Consider the following 24,534-nt stretch of genomic DNA (forward strand, 5'->3'; position numbering starts at 1 on the left):
AGCCTGATTCCTCTGCTCCTGCACCTGGTCCACAAGGCAAAGAGGCTAGAAGTGAGTGTGCATGGGTTTCTGGGGCACCATGGGAGTTGCTGTGAGTGCGTACTTCAGTCAATAAAGAATTAACTATAAGATGTGTCCTTTCTTTGGCTAAGGATGCCTATGACATACACTTCCCAGCTTCACATATATAAAATGTGGGACTCCTGGCTTGCCAGTAGTACATGTGAAAAGGATCTAGGGGTTTTAGTGGACCAAAAGCTTAACATGGGTCAACAATGTGATGAAGCAGAAAGAAAAAGTTAATGCAATACTCGACTGCATCAACAGAAGTACAGTGTCCAGATCAAGGGACTTCATAATACCACTCTGTTCTGGCTTGGTCAGACAACACCTGGAATACTGTGTCCTGTTCTGGGTGACACAATTCAAGAAGGGTATTGACAAGCTGGAATGTGTGTGACAGAGAATGAGCCAGACGACCAAGGGTCTGGAAACCAAGCCTTATGAGGAATGGTTGAGCGAGTTGGGAATGTTTAGCCTGTATAAGAGGAGACTGAGAGCAGATATGATAGCAATCTTCAAATATCTAAAGGGCTGCCACATGGAAGATGGAGCAAAGTTGTTTTCTCCTGCCTTGGAGGCTAGGACCCAAACCCATGGATTCAAGTTACAAGAAAGGAGATTCTGCCTAAAAATCAGGAAGAACTTTCTGGTGGTAAGAGCTGTACAACATTTCCTCCATAGTGAGGCAACACGAGGATTCGGGAAGGGGTGCAAATTTTGGCCTCACACAGGGCACCATAGTACCCAGGTCTGCCACTTGATGGGCTAATGAGAAGGCACAAAGTCATTCTTTCCTGTCAGCCCAATCCCACCCACCAATTTTCACATTACTTGAGGCATGAGAGCTGCTTTAGTGCAACTCTTTCTTGTTCCATCAGATAACACGAGAAGTCTGAGAGAGCATGCTAAGCTAATGATGCAACTCTTCTAAACACCAGTGTTCCCCTCCAAGAAATCAGAACAATCATCAAGTGTGTTCAAAAGACACAAGCAAAATGTAGATGAATATGGACTATTACAAATAACCAAATAGGTTCTATCACTGATTTATCGTTATCCAAGCAAAAACCGCTAAACGACAATCAATGTTGGTTGTAAAGTCAAAACATTTAACTTCATTTTTGGTTATATAGTACTACAGAAATTTTTTTTAACCTGATAACAACATGCAATTAATACAAACATTTGTTGTTGTAAATTTTTGCAGTCATTTATTTGTGTAGATCAGTCAATAAATGCAGCCAGGCATTTTATCCTCAACTAAAAATGTTTATAAGTTTGGGTTACATGGCATATGAAAATTTGCAGTTCCTTGATGATCCCTAGAAAATAATAATTATATTTTTTATATTCCTAACATGAAATGCATCATCTGTAATAATGACCGAATAACCTGAAATAATTATTGCACTGCACAGAATTCACTCAATTCAATCATTCTTTTTCCTTTTTCCAACTGAGTGGCTTCAGAGAAGCAACTTTGAGAGGTTCAATAATTTTGTATATCACTCTATCAAAGCTGGAACTGTAAAAATTGAAAATAATGTAATCAGGCATTGCAATAAATATTTAGAAGCTACACTTTGATGTTTCACTTTAATACCAAACCTCTGTTTCAATGCAGGCACTCAAATGAAAGAGCACTTTGAAGATATATGTAGATTTTATTTTTGCAGTGAACCTTGGGACAATAATACAGCAAGGACCACACTGCACTTTCCCTCCATATGCACTCAGACAACATCAAGTCTGCAAAAGTTCTTGTTAATAATGATGGTGGTTATAAACATTTATATACCAACCATCATTTTAAAAAAAATTCTCAGAGCAGAGCATACCAAGCAAATTTCAATACAAAAACACACTAAATCCCATAATTACAATAGAGTCCTACTCAGAGTAGACCCAATGGAAGTTAATGAACATGACTAATTTAGGTTGAACCTAGGTTCAAAATCTGCAAGAACAAATTGCCTAGTAACAAAATATCAGCAAATACTTGGGTGAATAAGTGGTGACAACAGTGGAAAGGTGACTCCCAGGGTTGGGCACAACAACTGAAAATGCCTGAACCCAAGTTGCCACAAGACATGCCTGCCTGTTCATCCCACCTCTCAAGAAGCCAGAATCTTGGAATCCACAAAACTAGTAATGCAAATGCCAACTTCTACAAATCTATTTATTGAAATGATAATATTTGCTGCCCTTTACATAAGGCCACCTCAAGGCAAACAGGTACATAAACTCCATAAAAATAGCACAACCCTTTAAAAACACAAAACAACAAATCACTGGCTAACAATTACATAAATATGGGATCCATTAATCACAATCTGGGGTCTTCATACTGGGGAAATCAAATCTCAGCGGCATGGGATGAAATTGTATCTAAGTTAGCTTCTAGCTCCAAAGTTCTGATCAGCTGCGGCATCCGATCTACACTAGATTGCCATGGAATTAATATACAGGGCTGGCCAAAGACATTTTGCTCTCAGAGGCCCAGGTTGCCTGTCACCTTGCAAGTGCCAATACTAAAAAGTGCTGCTGAACCATTAAGTCCACAATTCCTGCCTTCTTCTCTTGTGCTCTCATGTGCTACATTAAACAGCTCACTTCATCCTGCTGCATGACAGAGACAGCTATTTCAATATGTACAGATACTGCCTTTCGTCCTCCATTTCATTGGCTTAAAATGAAAACTAACACCGACTATTTCCGGTAGTAAAATGGGAAGAATTTTTTCTTCAGAAATATTGTAGGATGGGAATAAGCCAAATAAGAAAAGATTCTGCTCAGCATTGTCTGGATCCCTAAGCTTTATGTCTCAACTCAATCTGAGCTTTCTGGGCCACAGAGTAAACTCACAAGCACCACAGGAAAAATGACATGTTTATTCACTCCCTTCTTTTTATATTCTCCCAACCATATTTATAGGGATGGAACATCTACAAATACAGAGTTGTGCATGCCAGGTATGCATTTTGAAGCCACAAAGACATTAATCCTGCTCATAATTTTGAAAACAAATGCATATACTGGGTAGCATCCCCGTCTTAACAAGCTGGCACAAACCATGCCGTTGAGACCCTTTTTAATTCACCTGTATTAGAAGGCCAGTTCCATTAATTATTTTAGTCAGCCACCTTGAGATGGATTCTCAGCTGGTGAAAACTGCCTGAGCTCCATAGATGCTAACGAAGCAAAACCAATTTGCAGGCACTGAAGACTTGACCAATTATTTTTAGATTCCATTGTTAAAGCACAGTACTTGCAGGAGTACATATGCAATATGACAATCAAGGATTAATTGTAGAGCTACCAACAATAACTGAAGTTGCATGCATAATTCGTCATGCAGCAGCCTGGAAAATTACCCCTGGCTGCACAAGTTGATTGAATAGGTATAATCTGACACACTTCCTACCTTCCCCACCAGAGTACTATAAGACACCAAGTAGCTGTAACTAAGTTTCATTAAGTCTGCTAGTGATTATCACAAAGAATGTTTAGAAGGACATTTGCCTTTTCCCCCTAGGAAGTGTAATAAATGGCTTGGCAGGCAAGTCAGTCAGTCAAACAATATGGCACGAAAATGGTAGGCTCACTAAATAGATGGCTGTCTTTAAAATACCTGCACTTAAGCTTCACATCAGACAGCAACAAACCCACATTTCGTATAAAATGACATGCTGTACTTATGCCTTGCCGTTAAATATAGAAATTCTTAAGTAGTATTTGTCATACAAAGTTGTTCCCAGAAGCACTTTTGTGAAATTAAATGGACTATTTACCATTCCGCGCTCTTCCATTAAAAGGTGTCGTATTTCTCCACACATTTCTATGCTGACAGACCTTCAGTTCCACCAATTCCACCTTTGAAACATACAGGGCAGAAGCTTTGTCCAGAAATAGTGCCTGCACATACGTTGTGACATATGGCATAACAGAACAACAAAACATTGGTGCACGTGGTGGCGCAACACCAGACAACTATGGAAACAGAGGTCTAGGCATGTCTTTGCATCCACCAAAGTCTGCTGTGTGAGGGGACCTGCATGGTTGGATACAGCCCTTCGTTACAAGGGCCAAGGTGGAAAGAACAAAAGTTGCAATGTTGGCCACGCGTTTTATCTGGGCACCAGTGAAAGTTGGCTGAAATCATTCTTTCTAGAGACTGATTTGCACAAATTAATACAGTGTGCATGGCATTACCAGGGCTAGGTACATGGAACACACACACACACACACACACACACACACGTACAATCCTTTCAATCAGTGGCTTGATGAGGGTGTCTAAAGGAAGTGAATCCAGAACTTGCTCTGGGATTTTTGCCTTTCAAAAACCACTCATGTGTACAGCCGGCACCGGATTTACATATAAGCTAAACAATCTATAGCTTAGGGCCCCACTCTCTTGCCCGCCCCCAAATTAAAAAACACTGGATGTACATTTCCAAAATATAAGATAAAATACAAATAAAATAAAACCTACATACAGCAACAGTGTTTTGCGTTGTGTAGGCTCCTATGATGTATGTAATGGGCCCTGCCTGCTACAGTACCTGCTCCCTAAAATATCACTGGTTTGCATATATATATATATATATATATATATATATATATATATATATGCAGGTTTTGGTGTCCTCGGGTGTCTTCCCGTGTAAAAGTTGGGGTGTCTAGGCGACGTTTCGACGAGGTCTCACTCGTCATCTTCAGGCTGGTGCTTTCGGCTTCTTGTTACTGGAACAGAGCTCTGTTCCAGTAACAAGAAGCCGAAAGCACCAGCCTGAAGATGACGAGTGAGACCTCGTCGAAACGTCGCCTAGACACCCCAACTTTTACACGGGAAGACACCCGAGGACACCAAAACCTGCATTCCTGTACCCGTGAAAATCTACGAAAGCATATATATATATATATATATATATATATATGCAGGTTTTGGTGTCCTCGGGTGTCTTCCCGTGTAAAAGTTGGGGTGTCTAGGCGACGTTTCGACGAGGTCTCACTCGTCATCTTCAGGCTGGTGCTTTCGGCTTCTTGTTACTGGAACAGAGGACACCAAAACCTGCATTCCTGTACCCATGAAAATCTACGAAAGCATATATATATATATATATATATATATATATATATATATATATATATAGGGTGCCTATATTCTGCATGTCCAAATGGCTTTAGATACCTATTAGGTCCATAAATTACCATATAGCATATATTCAACACGAAAAACAGCGACAATTTGACAAAGGACAGCTGGACATATAAAGGGCCCCATTAGCTTCAGTAGCTTAGGGCCTCATCAAACCTATATCCGGCCCTGTGCACAGCATCCAGCTGCTTGACTGGAGCAAAGGGCCACACACGGAATTGCTACTTGTTCATGTGATTCTCAATCTAGCTCAGTTTTGCACCAGAATGCTGCTTCCCTCTCTGTAATGCACCTAGCTGGAATTGCTCATCTTCTAACATTGTGTATGCCATCAAATGCCAGCAGTGCCCTTCAGCTCTCTATATTGGACAAACAGGCCAAACCCTATGCCAAAGGATAAAGGGACATAAATCTGACATCAGAAATCACAAGGCAGAGAAGCCAGTAGGAGAATACTTCAGTCTCCCAGGACATCCAATACAGGATCTCAAAGCAGCTGTCTTGTTACAAAAGAATTTCAGAAACAGACATGAAAGAGAAGTTGCTGAATTACAATTTATCACTAAACTGAAAACTATGGAGAGACCTGGTCTGAACAGAGATATTGGATTCCTGTCTCATTACATATGGTAATCATCTGCATACTATCCCTTGCTTTTTCCTGTGGGACTAATTGCAGTCGTTATCAGTAGTCAACAGGTTTACCATACCCATTGAGTCAAACACCCATCTCCTACTACCCTCTTGAGACCCCCCCCCCACTATATATAAGGGTCTGATGACTTTTGTTTCAGTGTATCTGAAGAAGTGTGCATGCACACAAAAGCTTATAGCCAGAACAAACTTAGTTGGTCTCTAAGGGGCTACTGGATAATATATATATATATATATATATATATATATATATATATATATATATATCGTATTTTTCGCTCCATAAGACACACATGACCATAAGACACACCTAGTTTTTAGAGAAGGAAAAAAAGAAAAAATATATTCTGAACGAAACAGTGGATGCATGATTTTTTTGGTGCAGGCTGTAGCCATAGACATGCTATGTGATCTGATGGTGAATTTGGGTTGACCAAATGTAAAAATCCTGAGGATCCATGGGCTTTTACCTCCCTCCTCCCAGGCAGCCTCGTTTATTGCTAGCATCCCATATCTCTTTCACCGATCGCTTACCCATCAGCTGCTTCCTTTCAACACTCCCTTCCCTCTTGTTTGCCTTAGTGTCTTTTCCTTAGCTGGAGCAGTTTTTTGCTCCTCCTTTTCTTCTAATTTCTATCCTCATTGCTTTATTCTTACTGTCTCCTCTCCTTGCAAGTTTGCTGTCTTTACCACCCCCCCCAGGCAGCCTCCTTAATTGCTAGCATCCCTTATCTCGCTCCCCAATCAGCAGCTTTGTTTCAACACCCACTTCCCTCTTTCAAAAAAAAAGAAAGGGGGAAAAAAGCATGATCTGCTTTTTGCCCCTGGGCAATTTGGCTCCAGGGACCGTGCATTCACTCCATAAGACACACAGACATCTCCCCTTACATTTTAGGAAGAAAAAGGTGCGTCTTATGGAGCAAAAAATATGGGACTTTGACTGCATCAGACCAACACGGCTACCTACCTGAATCTACATTAGGCATGTCCAAAGTCCATTTGGGGGGCCTAATCTGATCCCCCAGCTGGTTTTATCCCCCAGCTGGTTTACGTGGGGCTACCTTTGAAGGTGACTCGGAAATTACAACTAATCCAGAATGTGGCAGCTAGACTGGTGACTGGGGGCGGCCACTGAGACCACATAACACCGGTCTTGAAAGACCTACATTGGCTCCCAGTATGTTTCCGAGCACAATTCAAAGTGCTGGTGTTGACCTTTAAAGCCCTAAACGGCCTCGGCCCAGCATACCTGAAGGAGCGTCTCCACCACCATCGTTCTGCCCGGACGCTGAGATCCAGTGCCAAGGGCCTTTTGGCGGTTCCCTCATTGCGAGAAGCAAAGCTACAGGGAACCAGGCAGAAGGCCTTCTTGGTAGTGGTGCCTGCCCTGTGGAACACCCTCCCATCAGATGTCAAAGAGATAAACAACTACCTGACATTCAGAAGACATCTTAAGGCAGCCCTGTTCAGGGAAGTTTTTAATGTGTGATCTTTTGTGTATTTTTGGTTTCTATGGAAGCCGCCCAGAGTGACTGGGGAAACCCAGCCAGATGGGCTGAGTATTATTATTATTATTATTATTATTATTATTATTATTATTATTATTATTATTATTATTCAGGCCCTGTGGCAGTTTATTTATTGAGGTCAAAGCTCAACAACTTCAATCCTAAAAAAAGCCCAACAACTTTGGTCGGCCCTCATGCATGTTCACTTCATCAAATCTGGCCCTCTTTGAATAAAGTTTGGGCACCCCTGATCTAGATGGAACAGGTTTACATCAACAGCTGAGTAATATTCAGGGAGGGCTGATGATCAAAAATGGCTATATGCATGATCTGTGTTTTGTAGCAAGTTGCTACGAGACTTGCTACCTTATACCTTGTCCCCTAAATTGGATTCTTATTCATTTTCTTCACTGCCTGAATTTCATCCAGACTTGAACTCTACTCTGTTTCCTATTGGCATTCTAATTGCCCAGCTTGAAGCAGACACCTCAGATTCCTCTTCAAGTCCTATAAAGTCTGGCTCTTGCAAAAAAAAAATAATATTCTGCAGTCTGCCCTGACAAATCATTTCATTTCCTGACAGCATCTCTATTGATGTCAGTGGAGTTGCACTGATACAATAAAATATAAAATGCAAATGAGAAAATTGGAATTTCTATTACTTTATTAAGACTTCTTTTTTAATTTCTTAAGCAATAGGCAAAGAAATAAATGTGCTACTGGTCTGGAGTAGTTCTGTTATGTTTATGGTCGTTAATTATCTGATAAGATACACAATAGTTATTACTGACAGAAGAAGAGTATGGGTGGGTTTATTAATTCAAAATGTTCCATTAAAATAAAATGTAGTAACCACGTAAATGACCAATTATTTCCCCTAATTATTATTGCACAAGCATTTTCTAAGTAGCTTTTGCTGAATGAGCAACTGCCCGTCTTCAACATTATTTCTCTTTGTTTCAGTCTATATTCAGAATCAAGCTGTTTTATTTAAGCGTTCTGCAGATGAACACATAACAGAGTCAATTACAGATCTGTCCTTGCTGTCGCCTTTCCTAAGCCAATCACTTCCTGTTTCCCATTAAACAAACATGGGGATTTTCTACATTTATGAAAAACTCAGATTACAATGCAATGTATGTTTTTGAATAATACAAGCATTGCATAGAGCTGCGATTTCCAGACTGTGTAATTCACAGCCCACTTAGGTTTCATAGGTTTTCTTAGGTTTTGGACCCAAAATGTAAATAATAAGAAATGCTGAAGACGTTTTCCTAACTCTTAATTTCTACATTGTCATTGTGTTTTCACGTGACATAAAAGCCACTTTTATGCAATCCTGGAATTCATCTGCAAGCCTGGAAGTTTTTTTGTTTTTTGTGGGGATGGAAGCTGTGCCTCTTTGAAACTATTGTTTAAGAGGACAATTTAAGATTCACACTCTCTCCCCCCTCAATTTTACATCTTATATAATTTGTGTTAGTGCTTTAAAATTGTATACCACCTTGGGTGTCTTGGTAGTAAGGCAGTATATAATTCACTGAATGAATGAATAATTGTTGTTCTCCAATTGCCAATTCTGCCCTGTTTTGTATACTTGAAAGCTTGTCACAATGTTGTGACATTTTGATTTGCCCAACTGCTTATTGTTGTCATTTGAACTTCTTGCAGGCCCATCCTAACCTCATCTGCTCAAAGGTAAATCCTATTACATTCAATGGGGCTTACTCCCAAGTAAGTGTGATTAGGATTGAATCATTAGTTGCCTCTCTCAAAACGACTCAAGGTAATCTACAGAAATAAAAATATATAAACCATTATTACCTTTGCTTTTTATGTTCCTTGAAGAATACCAAATCTAACCATTTAGGGTGGAATATACAATTAAAGAAAAAATAGTTCCCACCATCTGAAGAAGGGATACTATTAGGAAATTTGGCTTAATTTGACTCTTATTACAGGTATGACATCACAAGTTTTTCATTCTCCTGAACACACAGAAATCCATTAAGCTGGAAAATTCAGCACTAAGAAAAGCTTTGAAGTAGCATCTTTATTATTGTTAGTACTGTAGATAGTTTTACTTAATTGTGTAAATGTGAGTTTTATAATTGAACTGCATGAGACTCAAGTAGTTGATGTAATTGACTTTTCATCATCTGTCACCAAAGGCACAATTAAAGCAAAAATTAATCTGAATTGGACACTAATTTTCCCCAAAGGACTGAACATTGCACATACTTGCAATGAACAGTTTTTAAATGGTTTTATAGGAGTTTAAATTTCAAATATCTCAGAATAAAAACAAATGTGCACTTATAAATTTGACAGACAGATTTAGTTCAATAGATTACTATTGTGCATAATTGTGTATTGTGACACACACACACATCCTATGTCCTCTTTTATTTTGAGGGAACAAGATTTCCTCCTTTATTTAGCAATTTCTCTCTAGCGTTTCACCAGAATTAATCTAGATCACATTTTCTCAACTTTGGGTTCCCATATGTTGTTGGACTACAACTCCCATCATTCTTAGCCAGCATGGCCAGTGGTCATGGATGATGGTTGTTGTAGTTCAAAACCATCTGGAGAACAAAGGTTAAGAAAGGTGACTCTAGATTATACAGAATGTGCAGTAACAGTGACTACACTTTTTACAGGTAAAGCTGGAATAACTATGTCTTTGTTCATACTTTTCAGATTAAATTTTAAAAAGCAGTGCTCCTTTTTTGTTTATTTTGGACCAACCCAAGAAGTATTGCAACAAGTTATTAAAATTTAGAATAAAAAAAGTAGTTACTATAAGCAGCAAAAGCCAAGAGCTGTGACGCTGCAGTCATGTCATGAGAACCAGTGCAATGTAATACAGTGGTATCCTGGTTTTCGAGCATCTCGGAAGCTGAATGTTTCGGTTTTTGAACACCAAAAACCCAGAAGTAAATTCTTCCATTTTTGAATGCACCTTGGAAGTCGAACACCTTGGAAGGCTTCCACTGCACGGGAACTGACATCGGAGCCAGAAGTGGAGGCAGGGCTCCCAAGCGATGCCAGAGAAGGACCAAGCAGGGAGAGAGGGGACTCAGCAGCTGGGGAAGGAAATCAGCGTAACACCAGGGATAAAGGGGGGCGGATGGGGGAATCGGAGAGAGGGCTCCAGGACTCTTCGCTGGAGACCAGTGGGGAGAGCACAGGTCCTCCGCTACCCACACCCACCCTGCGCGGAAGACTTCCGCGCAGGGAAAGTAGGCGTAGACTTGGCGTCAAAGGATTTCTTTGCTGGAAGAAGTTCAAGAAACACCCACTGACGGATTCTGCTAGCGACTGAACAGCCACGAAGTGAAGGGCTGTCCAGCCAGGAAAGGTTTAACCCGGCTACCTAGCCAGGAGTGGCGGCAACTTACGCACGAGCAACCCCATATAACCATTACAGCACGTTTTTCAATTTTCTCCACTGAATTTGCAGACCACCCTTTGCACCTCAGTTTTCGAGCGTTTCGGAAGTCGAGCGGTATTCCAGAACGGATTACGTCAGAAAACCGAGGTAGTTGGAATCTCACACTAGACATGGAGAACCAGATTCAAACCCTCAATTTACCATGATGGTCACAATGTGACCTTGGACCAGTCATTAGCTCATGCTGGAAACCGCTGTTGCCAGTTTTACATCTCCTGGAGGTGTAATAGTGAGGCATTATAAAATATTGTAAGAAGCTCCTTTAACAGGATCTCAACTGAAGGCAAAACAGTGGTGCCAGTTTGCCATACCTCTTTCACAGAGGCTGCCAGTTCCATCAGGTTAACACTAACATCCATTTGACAAAGCCAATGCTGCTATCATTATAATAATAACTACAATTACTGTTATTAAGGGATGCGGGTGGTGCTGTGGGTTAAACCACAGAGCCTAGGACTTGCTGATCAGAAGGTCGGCAATTCAAATCCCCATGACGGGGTGAGCTCCCATTGCTCGGTCCCTGCTCCTGACAACCTAGCAGTTCGAAAGCACATCAAAGTGCAAGTAGATAAATTGGTACCACTCTGGTGGGAAGGTAAACGGCGTTTCCGTGCGCAGCTCTGGTTCACCAGAAGCGGCTTAGTCATGCTGGCTACATGACCCGGAAGCTGTACACCGGCTTCCTCGGCCAATAAAGCGAGATGAGCGCCACAACCCCAGAGTCGGCCACAACTGGACCTAATGGTCAGGGGTCCCTTTACCTTTACCTTTATTACTATTATAATTAGTATTATTTCTAAATAACTTTTCATATCAAATGGCCCCAGGTGGTGTACAACATAAAATACCATTACAAAATGTTTCACAATAATATAAAATAAATAAAAACACTACTATTCCTAAAATCTACAGTACATTATCATATTTACAGTTATTCAGTCCCTGGGACACTAAGTTCCTGAAGGCCCAAGTGAATAGTAGGCATTTCATCAGTGTATAAGGAATCAATCTTCATTCAAAAGTCCTGGCTGTTTCAAATATTTTCATACTTAATTCACATGCAAGGAAGAGCATGTAGGTTTTCAAATTAAAAATTAAAAATCAAGTCTGATTTGCATGTCTTTCTGGAATTATTTAATATATCGTGGTTTTTACCATTTTAAAATATTCACTATAGCATACTGAAAGCTATTCTTAAATGATTGCAAATTTGCATAATCCTCCTGTTCAAATGTGATCAATTAAAATAAAACAAACCCAGATATGCTGTGCTATATCAGAAATGTTTTTATACTAGAAATAAAGAGAATTCATCCTAAAACTGAGTGCCATTTAAAACTATTCATGAACTTTCTATGTTTATACTTTTGAACCTCAACCTTCCATTTGTTTCATATGTAGGCTCCAATGATTTAAAAATGGAAAATATTTCAAAGTAAGTAGGGAATTGAATGTTGAGCACAGGTGGCTGTTTCGTCAGGGCAAGCGTTTCAGATTCTCAGATAGAACATTCCCTCTCTTCTTCCCCTGTGTGCTGCCGTCATCATTATCATTATCATTGTTATTTAAATTTACATACCCCCCTATACCCAGGAGTCTCAGTTGCACAGTCTATAGTTGCACAGTTCTGAGTACCTGACTGAAAAAAAGGGTATGTGGACAGGGATAGCCTAATTTCTATCGCCTGTGCTCTGATAACCTCTAGGTTAGATTACAGTGGTACCTCTGGTTAAGTACTTAATTCATTCCAGACATCTGTTCTTAACCTGAAACTGTTCTTAACCTGAAGCACCACTTTAGCTAATGGGGCCTCCTGCTGCCACCGCGCCGCTGGAGCACGATTTCTGTTCTCATCCTGAAGCAAAGTTCTTAACCCAAGTTACTATTTCTGGGTTAGAGGAGTCTGTAACTCAAGGTACCACTCTATCTATAATTATTCTCAGAGGTTAGCCATGGAATATAGTGCAAGCAAGGTCTCTAATAACCAGCAGTTCCCATCTAATAACAACAACAATATAATAGTAATAGTAATAATTTCTAATAACCAGCAGTCCCCAACTAATAGTAGTAGTAGTAGTAGTAGTAGTAGTAGTAATAGTAATAATCTGCCTGCCCTGCATGACTAGATGAGCTGCGCTAGTTTCCAATGTGATTTATATAATTAGCTCCTGAATAAAGCTTCATTCCTTTAACTTTTAAATGCCCTTGATTCACAGCTTATACACTTTTTTTTAAAAAAAGTAACTTACTTTGGTGTTTGAAAATGTGCTTGAATATATTTTTAAATATATATCATATGCAGCAGCTCAATTTTTTTTTATCAAAAAGTCACATTCAGAAGCAAAACACTCTATAAATGGCTTAAATAAACAGATATTCACAGAAGCAAAAAAAATGCTTGGCTTATTGCAAAAGTCACTTATCCAGCAACAATGCCTTGAAAGTAAATTCAGGAATGGAAATGATTAATGCTAATGTTGCTTGGTTATTTGTCATTTAGCCTAGGCACGATGTAAATCTATGTTGGATAAACCCACTCAAAGAAATGCAGTATGCAGCAATATTTTTTTAAGCATTAGGGAATAAATGAATACAGCATTAACATCAGAAAAGTGTGTTTCGAACATGTAGCGTTTATTTAATTATTAAGGCTTTTCATTGAAAAATCCTATCCCTGCAATGCTACAAACTCTTTTAATGACAATGACAGCCAAAACCCAACAGGGGCCACCCAGAGATTGAATGAAGGAACCTTGTATTTAAATAATTAACATTATGTTCTCAAGCCACATATATGAGCAACACTTTATCCAGTGTGTGAACCTCTTGAAGCCAGACTTCATGTTCTGCTCAGACAGGCTTGTTGCATGTCTCAGCCTTTATTAATATCTGAAATTGAAACAACATGGCCAATTAAAATAAACATCCCCCCCACCAGCATTTTGTTCAAGTAATTGCCTTTTTATTTATTTCTATCCAGGTTGTCTATAGGAAGCAGACAAGAGTTAGTTTTGTAGCCACTCAGAGATTAAATGATGATACACTCTATGTAATATCATCATCATCATCATCATCAATTACTTGCCTTTCACCCCAAGGTTCCAGGGAAGGTCACGACAACTTAAAATGCAGCGTTAGCAAACTGGGAAGGATGTTTTGTTTTGTTAGTTCTGCTTCTACAACCCCAATATATGTCCATTATTATTATTATTATTATTATTATTATTATTATTATTATTATTATTATCATACAACAATCATTAGCTACAATGGATACAACTTGTGTGTTCGTTCATATCAAAAGTTAAGCTCAGCAACTGATACAACAATAATTCTGTAAAAATACAGAATGCTTAGAAGGTCAAGCACAGTCCAAATCTCAGTAAGAGACTGGTCACATCAGCCTCAATCATAAGTGCTGATTGCATGAAACTGGTAATGGATTCAAATCTACAAAGAAATAATGCTTTTACAGTCTTGACTACCAACATACGTTGATTTAAGGAAAGATGGTCTGCACAATATATGTTATCTTGAGGCTACTGGAAATATACTCCCTAGCATAAATAAATAAATACTTGTAGGGAATTAAAAGCATGCTGAGTAAAAGGATATTATCCCTTTAGGCAATTTCATATAAATGTGCTATATTTAATAAAGTTCAAGAGTTCAAGCCTGACATCTTTCCATTCCATGCAATTCGTGGCTTTGATCCAAAGAGCTACTTAGGGTATGCCCAAAGGCTTCAGCATACCCAGTGAGATTCCTGACACCCTCCTCCCCCTTGAAACAGCTGATCTTCTTGCCATATCTCAAACTGCTTTCAACATTTGGTGTCAAACTCCGTTTGCAATTTGGCATGAGGCATATGGAGTTGCTGTTTGGGCAGGGGCGGGGGGCAACCAAACCCCTCCGGAGCTTGCTTGGATCCTGGCCTATATGTGCATTTCCATGCCCACTGCTAAGTTGTGTGACTGTGCCAAATTGTAACCATTATATTAGATTAAGTTCTTTTAGTTTGTCGTAGCATTAAGCCTTTTAAAAATGTGTTTCCCTGTTCTCATAGCAGAACAAAGTTGCTATTAATCATGAGGCTACTTAAAAGAAATCACTCTCTCTAGAGCTGTTGAGCTATGAAAGATTTATAGGTCTCCAAGGCTAATCCCAAACGGTTATTATTATAGCTTATTTTTTGGGATGGAACTTCCCTCTCTGTGTCACATGCGAGACCACCCACCAGATAAAATTATCCATCCTCCAAGATCAGCAAGAAAACATATCAGCTATAACTTAGCAAGGTTTGAAAGAGGGGGAAAAAGACACCTCTGTTTGTCTTATCATAGCTGCCCTAATTAGTGCACAATTTGCTCTGGCTGTACTTAGGTGAAAAGTGAACTTCCACATCTAGGTTTTGTTGCGATGTTGGGGAGAGCTTTCCTTGTCAAACTGCAAGAAGAAGAAGAAGAGTTTGGATTTGATATCCCGCTTTGTCACTACCAGAAGTCAAAGCGGCTAACAATCTCCTTTCCCTTCCTCCCCCACAACAAACACTCTGTGAGGTGAGTGAGGCTGAGAGACTTCAGAGAAGTGTAACTAGCCCAAGGTCACCCAGCAGCTGCATGTGGAGGAGCGGGGAAGCAAACCCGGTTCACCAGATTACAAGTCCATCACTCTTAACCACTATACCACACTGGCTCTCTGCTTTACTATACGGTAGTTGTTGCCACCCTATCTCCTTTTTGGTCAGCTCCAGCTCCAGAAACAAGGGTGGGGGGTTGGGGATGCTGCCAAAGCAGTTACCGTTTTCAAAAGGCTAATGCACCCGGCAGCCCTTGGTTAAATCTTGCATGCAACTTGCTGGGGAAAGAAGAGCTAACTTCCAGCTGCCTTATCCCACTGCAGAGATCAAAGCAGCATGTTCATTTCCCTGGCAGACTACTCCCAACTTCTATAAGACCAGCAGTTCTGAGACCAACTCACCCTGCATTTCCCAGATGATTCCCTTATAAGTTACTCAGAGTGTAAAGGCAGGCCATGCTCCCCAGGTCTCTCCCAGAGCTCAGAAGAACGTGCTGGTTTCAGTAGCCTGGATTCTATAGACACGTGGGGATTCTAGAATCCTAAGTTTGGCAAATATAGTGGAACCTTGGTTCTCGAACGGCTTAGTTGATAACAAATTGGCTCCCGAATGGTGAAAACCCAGAAGTAAGTGTTCCAGTTTCCGAACGTTTTTCGGAAGCCGAACATCCGATGTGGCTGTAAGCTATTGTTTCCGGGGCGCCTGCGCCAATCAGAAGCCATGCCTTGGTTTTTGAAGGTTTTGGGAATCAAATGGACTTCCGGAACGGATTAAGTTTGAGAACCAAGATTCCACTGTACACACATTTCAGTGGTCAGCATTATGAGAAATAAAATGTAGATGAAAAGCAGACATAAAGGCAGAACGGAATACAAAATAAACCAGAGGACTGTGGCTCTAAACTTGAACTAGTTCCTGCCTACCTGTCAGGAGTTGAACTCAGGAGTAGGACAGCAATAATAATAAAAAACCACCACTGTCAGCAAAGTTAATTTGTCATCCAAAGAAACCTAAACAACGCAGGCCTAGTGATGACAGTAGGTCCTGCCCAATGAGGCAGTTGAGAGGACTGACAGTCCCTACCTTCCCATGGTTCTATAAGGCTCTTATCTGGTTCCTTCCCCAGCAGTCTGAGGCTACATCACCTTGTCTCTCATTGCTCCGTCTTCTCCATGTCTCTCTGTGTTCTGGGAGACCAGGGGAGAGTGCAGAGATCCCCATGACAGCAGCTGCTAATGCTCACTATTCTACAGTTCCAAATTCTATGAAAGGCTAAAGAAGAAGAAGAAGAAGAAGAAGAAGAAGAAGAAGAAGAAGAAGAAGAAGAAGAGGAGGAGTTTGGATTTGATATCCCGCCTTTCACTCCCTTTAAGGAGTCTCAAAGCGGCCAACAATCTCCTTCCCCTTCCTCCCCCAAAACAAGCACTCTGTGAGGTGAGTGGGGCTGAGAGACTTCACAGAAGTGTGACTGGCCCAAGGTCACCCAGCAGCTGCATGTGGAGGAGCGGAGACTCGAACCCGGTTCTCCAGATTACGAGACTACCGCTCTTAACCACTACACCACACTGGCTCTCAATAGAACATTCCAAGTGTGATTCTTCCCAGTGTTGTAGTATTTATATATACCATATTGGCCCGAATATAAGACACACTTTTTTTCCAAATTCCGATAGTGAAAAGTTAAAGTGTGGCTTATATTCGTGACCTTGTGCCACCAGCAAAGCAGCGTGGCTCCCCCCCCGCCCCCCCAAGGAAGCAGCCCGGGAGCTCAGGGCAATGGCACCCGCCCCGTCTGTGGCTCCTAAGCCTCCCTCAAGCCACCAAATTTTAAAGGTGTGGCGTATTTGAGTGGTCAATCAGTATATATTTTGGACAATTTGATGGGTTACATTATACTGGAATTGTAAACTAGTGCTGTTCTCCTTCCAGGGAACATGCTCCGAGGGTAACATTTTTACTTGTCAAAGGTTATCTAGTGAAAAAGCTTTTGATTTTGGTAACTCAGTGAAAAGAAAATAATACAGTTCCACATTATTATTTTTTTGTTCTTTTAAATGGTTCTTCAGTCTTCACACTGAACAATCAGGAAGTTAAAAAACTGTTAGGAAAAACTCAGCAGGCAAGAAGTTTCATATTTATGACATTTAAGCTAAGTAAGAAAACATATGGCCCTCTTGTTTAGTTGATTTTTGCAATTAAATATAAAGGACAGAATTAACTTATATCATGTAATCCAAAGGCAGATGAAATATGATGGCACCTTTTTAATTTATGAAAAGATTTCCCTTGTGCTTTAAGAACAAAATGGCAAGATTGTTTAATTAACATATTACATCCCTTAAGGCCTCTGGTGATGGCGGGTGCCATTATCTGACTCCAGGAATCCATGTCATATCCATGTCATTACAGCCATGGTGAAACATCCCTGTCCTCATCTCTTGTAGTGAGAGGGAGAGGAAGAACATAATCTTCCCCTCTTAGCTGGATGGATTTCTGGGTAATTTTTAAAAGAACCATAAGCAGCAGTTTGAAAGTTTCCCTAACTATTTATTGTCTTTACTGGTGAGGGGACTTTTGTCATCTCAAGGACACATTCCTTCCAGGAGCTGCATGCTGGGGCTGGATGGAGCTCAAGGCAAAGTGATGTTGACAGTGTCCAAAGCGAATGGAGCTTACCAGGACTTTTTTTCAGGTGAAACTTTTCAGGTGAACCTCTCAGGGGGGCACCATTGCCATTGTAAGAGAACAAGGGAGGCGTTCACGGTGAGTTCCAGCACCTCCTTTTGTAGAAAAGAATCACTGGATCTTACCTTTGTTCAGTAGGTTACATTCTAGCTCCACAAAAGATGGGACTTCTGCACACAAACACATGGCAAGGAACCAAGAGAAAGAATCTCAACTCCAGCCAGGCAAAGCTACACAAGGATGAGGCCAAGCAGGAGTGAGGAATGTGGCCTGAGGAGAAGCTGTGGCCTTGGGAGAGTCCCAAAGGATGGATAGACAAGGTGAAAAGCCTTCCTCCACTTGAACTTCCCCATTCCTGTTCAACACCCAGGGTAACCAACATGGTGCCCTCTAGATATTGTTTGACTGTAAATTCCCTTCATCCTTGATCACTGGCCATGGTAGGTGGGGTTGATGGGAGTCCAACAGCATCTGGGGGCACTGCAATGGATACCTCTAGTCTACACTGACTGCAGACAGCTGTCTAGCATCTTAGAAATGGATCTTTCCTGATCCTACCTGGAGATGCCAGGGTTTCAGCCTATAACTAAGCTGCAGCAATCTGCAGCATATGGCACTGAATCTAGATGTTTTCAAACAGGAAAACCATTATACCTGGGTTAGAGGGAGAAAAATAAGTCCTTGCCCACCTAGCCTGTATTTTGCACACAGAAACAATCACAAAGATGCTTGAGTTGCTGCTGGAAGCATTGAAGGCCAGTGGGAAAGGAAGTGAATACAAAATTCACACAGACAAAATAGAGATCTCTTGCTTTCCATTTTAGTGGTAAGTGTGCATTTGGAGTCCAGCTTTGGGTATGAGATAAACGGTAAAGGGCCCCTGACAGGTAAGTCCAGTCGTGAACGACTCTGGGGTTGCGGCGCTCATCTCGTTTTGCTGGCCAAGGGAGCCAACATTTGTCCGCATACAGTTTTCTGGGTCATGTGGCCAGCATGACTAAGCCACTTCTGGCAAAACCAGAGCAGAACACGGAAACACTGTTTACCTTCCCACTGGAGTGGTACCTATTTATCTACTTGCACTGACATGCTTTTGAACTGCTAGTTGGCAGGAGCTGGGACTGAGCAATGGGAGCTCACCCCGTCACAGGGATTCGAACGACCGACCTTCCCATCGGCAAGCTTCCCATCAGTGGTTTAGACCACAGCGCCACCCACATCCCCTGGGTATGAGATAGTTTTCTGTAAAGGCTTTAATTTAATTTTCTTCTATGGTGTAGTTTTGATTCAAGCCCAAGAAACCTTCCTAGTTTGGGGAGCTTTCTAAAAGCCAAGCAGGTTTTAGAAGAACACAATCTTCTGTTCTTTGGATGACAATCAGTTTTGCCAAATGTCTGTTTAGCTGTAAAGTCTGCCCATTGGTTTTTCTTATTCCTCTTTTGTTTCCTTTAGGTTTTTCTAAGATTCTGGTGTTGAGAATGGAAGTTTGAACAGCCTTACTATCGTTCTAGAAGTAGGAGGGATCCCCCTAAATTCTAGGATTTTGATTGGGATATAGATTTTAAAAACATAAAACTGTGGGGCTGTGCCAGACAAGAGATTCCTGGGCAAACCAGTCTGGCTGGCCAAGGGAAGAGCAGAGCGGTTTGCATTACAATAGAGAGCCATTGAGGATGGTCAACAACTCCTTGCCCCTGATATGACCAGAGACTGGAGATTTGGAAGTTTGCCAGGGTAACTGCTCTGGGGGAGACCAAGGGACTTCTGGGAAGGAGGAGAAGGAAGAAGAGGGGGGAGATCCATCTTGGTGAGGAGGAAAGAAGGACAGCCTGCAATGCTTTGGGCCATGCTGTAAGATCTGGGCCCCTCCATGCAGACCGAGGGTGTAAATAGGCGAATAAACCCTATTTCTTAAAGCATGGCAGTCTCCACAGTGCCTTCTATTCTCCAAAGGGACATAGACCCTGTGTGTGCGCCTGTGACCCCATGCGCTCTGGCCACTGCTTGGCAGGGGGCGGGCAGGTATGGGACTTTTGTAACACTATTATATTTGCCAACCAATGTGTGTATTTTTATGACTACTGTAAAAAGAGAGGTATGTGTGTGCACTCTGGTTACTATACTTCAAAGATTACTAGTCTGCATAAAAAGTAGAATGGAGACTTTCAAAATCTCCATTTTGAAAATCAAAATTACTATTCTGATGCACACCCTATCTGCGCCCATATCTTACTTTTATCTCTGTCTGTCGCATTTTGCTGATGTGTAACTTAAATGTGAAGAATATAATTTCATCCTGATTGCCTTTTACCTGTGAAATTGTGTCACCGTCAACAAAGAAATGCTTTGCAGTTATTTATATTTGTCGTAATGGACCTTCAAAGTCGTTATGGCTAAGGGATGTAACTAGCCCACGGGGATCAAAGACAGAATTCTCTCTCACCCTCCATCCACACCTGGATTGTAGAATTATTTTTACACTCATCCAGAGCTGCCTTATCATTTTGCTACTCTTAAATTCCATTTCTTCTAATAATTCACTCTCTTCATAAACTGTATTATTCAATTACATGGCTCTACTGAACATAGGTCAGCTGTTAATGGCAACTCCATATTGTGATTTTGCTTTTATTATTTCTTACTATTGAGAGAGATAGCAGATTGTATTATAGAGTCTCAGTCACAATCAAATTTCTAATTCACTTGGGAAAAGAGGCTGGCACTTCATCAATCAGTGAATAGCTTAAAAAGGTCCAAAGATCTTTTACAGGAAAGAATTATATAAAATTGTTAATTTCAATGTGATTGTGGAAAATCCACTTCATTTTGGGAAAGGAAAGTATAGGTTATCTAAAATAAATACCATATATTAAATAAGTAATACAACAGCAGCCAATCTGAAACACAATTTTGGAATAAAACTTGTTTGTTCTGATACATCAAATAACTATGACCTATCCAATGCCTAAGCCAATACCTCTCACATGCTGTAATCAATAAAGTTGTGGCCTTTTTTAGCCCATTAACCTAATATACCGTGTCCATGTGTCTTTCTTATCCTCAAGCGGGTGGCGGGTCCTTGAATCACAACTCTCCAACAGCTTGTCTTCACCCCCAAAGGTGCAATCCTCCATTGTCTCCCAAGACAGAAGGATTCCAACAAAAAGTTCCACTAATGCCAACAAAAACCCTTTGTTTATATGGCAATGCATGGTACAGTTCAGGTTTGGTTTGCTTCCAGGCAATGCCTTTTGCAAAACCCTAAGCTGATGGATGTATAGACATCCAAATACAGTGGTACCTCTGGTTACAGGTTTAATTCATTTTGGGGTGCCATGCGCACCCTGATAAATCTGTAACTAGAGGCGCCGCTTCTGTGCATACACGTGGCGCGATAGAGCGCTTCTGCACATACGTGAGCGGCGAAACCCGGAAGTATAAACTTCTGGGTTTGCCGTGACCGTAACCCAAAGATTCCGTAACCTGGAGGTTATGCAACATGAGGTACCACTGTATATATCTGTAAAAAAAATGAACATTCTGTGATCCTCCTTAAGAAACAAGAAACAAAAACAATACAAAACTAATCCCAATTAAATGGTGATATGCCCCCCAAAGTCATGTTGCTATAGCAAGGTCCCTGTTACGGGGAAGTGCTAATTAGCCACAGTCTAGTTGCTATTGTTTCTACTTTACTGAAGCATATCTCACAAGCAGCAGTTTTCAGGAGAGTGCACATCCATGGGTTACCATAATCCAACTTCTGCTTTGGTGAACGCCAGGGACTTGCAATCCTTGGCCATGATTTCGTTTCTTGATGGGAGTCCAAATTTATAATGTCGAGCTGCACAAAGAACTAAAATGAACCAAATGTCACTGGGAGACCAGGCTTGAGTGCTGTAAGTAAGGGAATCAGCCCAATCCATTGATGATTTAATTAGCTATACTGATCAAGATAATGAACAAAAGCAAAACTATAACCAATGAGATCTATACATATTTTCTAAATTTGGACTCGTATCTAGAAAACTCTTTTATAGTTTGTGTGTGAAGGCTATAACCTCATAGAGCCTTGTAGATGAGGACAACTCAGTAGCACATTGGACCAATACATGATTACATAGAATTGAGGATTTGCATTTTTTTGCTCTCAGTGAATTGTAACTGGTACACTTTTTAAAAACAAAGAATAAGGTCAAACAAGCACTTCAAGAACTGCAAGAACATATGCAATTACAATACACATACACTCAACGAACTCGAAAGCTAAATACTCTCCTTGTTTAATTTTTTAGTACTTTTCATTTTAGCATCTAAGGTTAACACTGTGTTTACAGTTAGACTTGACTAGGGTGATACAATATCACGATTGCACATACCTGGAATCTCATAGTGTCCGAAGACACTTCCGGGTCATGTGGCCAGCGTGATGAAGCTGCTCCGGCGAACCGGAATCAGAGCAGCACACGGAACGCCGTTTACCTTCCCGCTATAAAGCTATAAAGGTACCTATTTATCTACTTGCACTTGAGGGTGCTTTCGAACTGTTAGGTGGGCAGGAGCTGGGACCGAACGACGGGAGCTCACTCCGCCGCGGGGATTCGAACCGCCAACCATGCGATCGGCAAGTCCTAGGCGCTGAGGTTTTACCCACAGCGCCACCCGCGTCCCTCATAGTACTGATGTAAAATCTCATAGTACTGAATCTCATAGTACTGATGTAAAATATGTCTACTCTCCTATATGATTCCATTAACAACACATTATCAGAGTTATTGGATTCAATAATGAAAGCGCTGCCACAATATCATAGGTTGGGGTCTGATTTGCCTGGAGCAGAACTCCACTAACTTGACTTTTCATCCTCCTTTCCCCTAAAATCTGCTTGGAACTCTCCAGAAAAGCTTGGGGTGTGGTGTTGGGGTCTATAGATGGCTGGGAAAATTAACAAAAATTGCCTTTCTCCAGTGTGAGTCTTCAATGGATACAAGTATCTTCATAAAAGAGTAGGTCTGAATCTCAACTCTGCTTATAAAAATCTTGTAGTGCAAGCCATTACATGGTGATGGTCACTGCATTCATATACATACAAGTATTATGAACACTGAGCACTATAAATACATATGCACCCCAACTCTATGGCACATGTAATAATGCAGATAAATTACTGAACAAACAAGTTAATCTGTCAATGACAGACTCGACAGTCAAGAACTTTTCAACAACTTTGTATCTTGGGAAATCCTTACACAGCATTTCAAATGGAGCTAAATGCTGATTTTTATATACCAAGATTTATTCCCATAATTCTAGTTAAAAGTCTCCCACAACTTTCCTTGCACAATCCTATTTTTAGCAGTAGCAAATTAGCAGTAAAACACAGTATTTTTTACTGCAGCAGTGAAATTATTAAGCATATAATTAGAATACAAACACTTAACATGGTAAGAGATTTTCTGTATGTAAAAATCCTTTGAAAATGTGTCTGAATTATTTTTTATAATGTAAAGATTAATTCATGGCATGTTATACTTATTTACATGTAATTTATATTTTAAAAAAATACTTTCAAAATAAAGTATAAGATGCACAACACAGTTCTCTGCTTTTGAGGGGGTTTCATCATGCAGACTCTTAACAAAATGTGCCAGGGATACAAATTCTGAGTTATTTTGTTTATAAGAGGTGCTCTGATACTAGGAAAAAGGTAAAGGTAAATGAACCCTGGATGGTAGGTCTGGTCAAAGGTAACTATAGGGTGAGGCACTTCAGGTCAAGGGAGCCAGCATTTGTCCACAGACAGCTTTCCAGGTCATGTGGCCATGGTGGCTAAACTGCTTCTGGTGCAACAGTACACTGTGATGGTAACCAGAGTGCACAGAAATGCCGTTTACCTTCCTGCTGCAGCGGTACCGATTTATCTACTTGCACTGGTATGTTTTCGAACTGCTAGGCAGAATCTGGGACAGAGCAACAGGAGCTCACCCCGTCCCAAGGATTTGAACTGCTGACCTTTGGGTCAGCAAGCCCAAGAGGCTCAGTGCTTTAGACCACAGATACTGAGCTAGAGTCCTCTCTACATATTCCTTCTACACTTTTTCTGTGGTAGCCCAAGTGATGACCTCCTTATCATAACAATTTGCTTTCACTGTTGTCTGCAAGCATAGAGCAAAAATTCATTATGGTTCACATCTCAGTGTGAGACCGTCAAATACACACTTCCCGAACCAATAGGATTACCGAAGCACAGCTACCTTTCAAAATTCCTACTTCTCCAAATTTTCTCATGTGCCTGGCCAACCAAAAAAAAAAATTGTGCACAAAAAATTTGTGCAAAAATATGTACAAAAATGTGTATATTAAAAGAAATATGCACAAAAATGCCAACAACCTTTATGTACTTTCTTCTTAAATGCAAACTGATGCA

The 24,534-nt window shown here is 40.7% G+C and overlaps 1 protein-coding gene and 1 long non-coding RNA gene across 29 annotated transcripts in view; both read right to left on the bottom strand.

Moving 5' to 3' along the window:
- PTPRD (protein tyrosine phosphatase receptor type D) overlaps positions 1-24,534 on the bottom strand; it is a 1,158,377-nt gene that overhangs the window by 254,264 nt on the left and 879,579 nt on the right. The gene's annotated exons all lie outside the window — the stretch shown is intronic.
- LOC309360379 lies at positions 13,457-16,692 on the bottom strand. The gene is made up of 3 exons (XR_014164077.1): positions 16,568-16,692; positions 15,167-15,289; positions 13,457-13,732 (listed from the first exon to the last, which is right to left on the bottom strand). It is a non-coding gene; the product is annotated as an uncharacterized lncRNA (long non-coding RNA).

The sequence above is a fragment of the Podarcis melisellensis genome (assembly GCF_964234715.1).
Source record: "Podarcis melisellensis genome assembly, chromosome: 17".
NCBI classification, from domain to species: Eukaryota; Metazoa; Chordata; class Lepidosauria; order Squamata; family Lacertidae; genus Podarcis; species Podarcis melisellensis.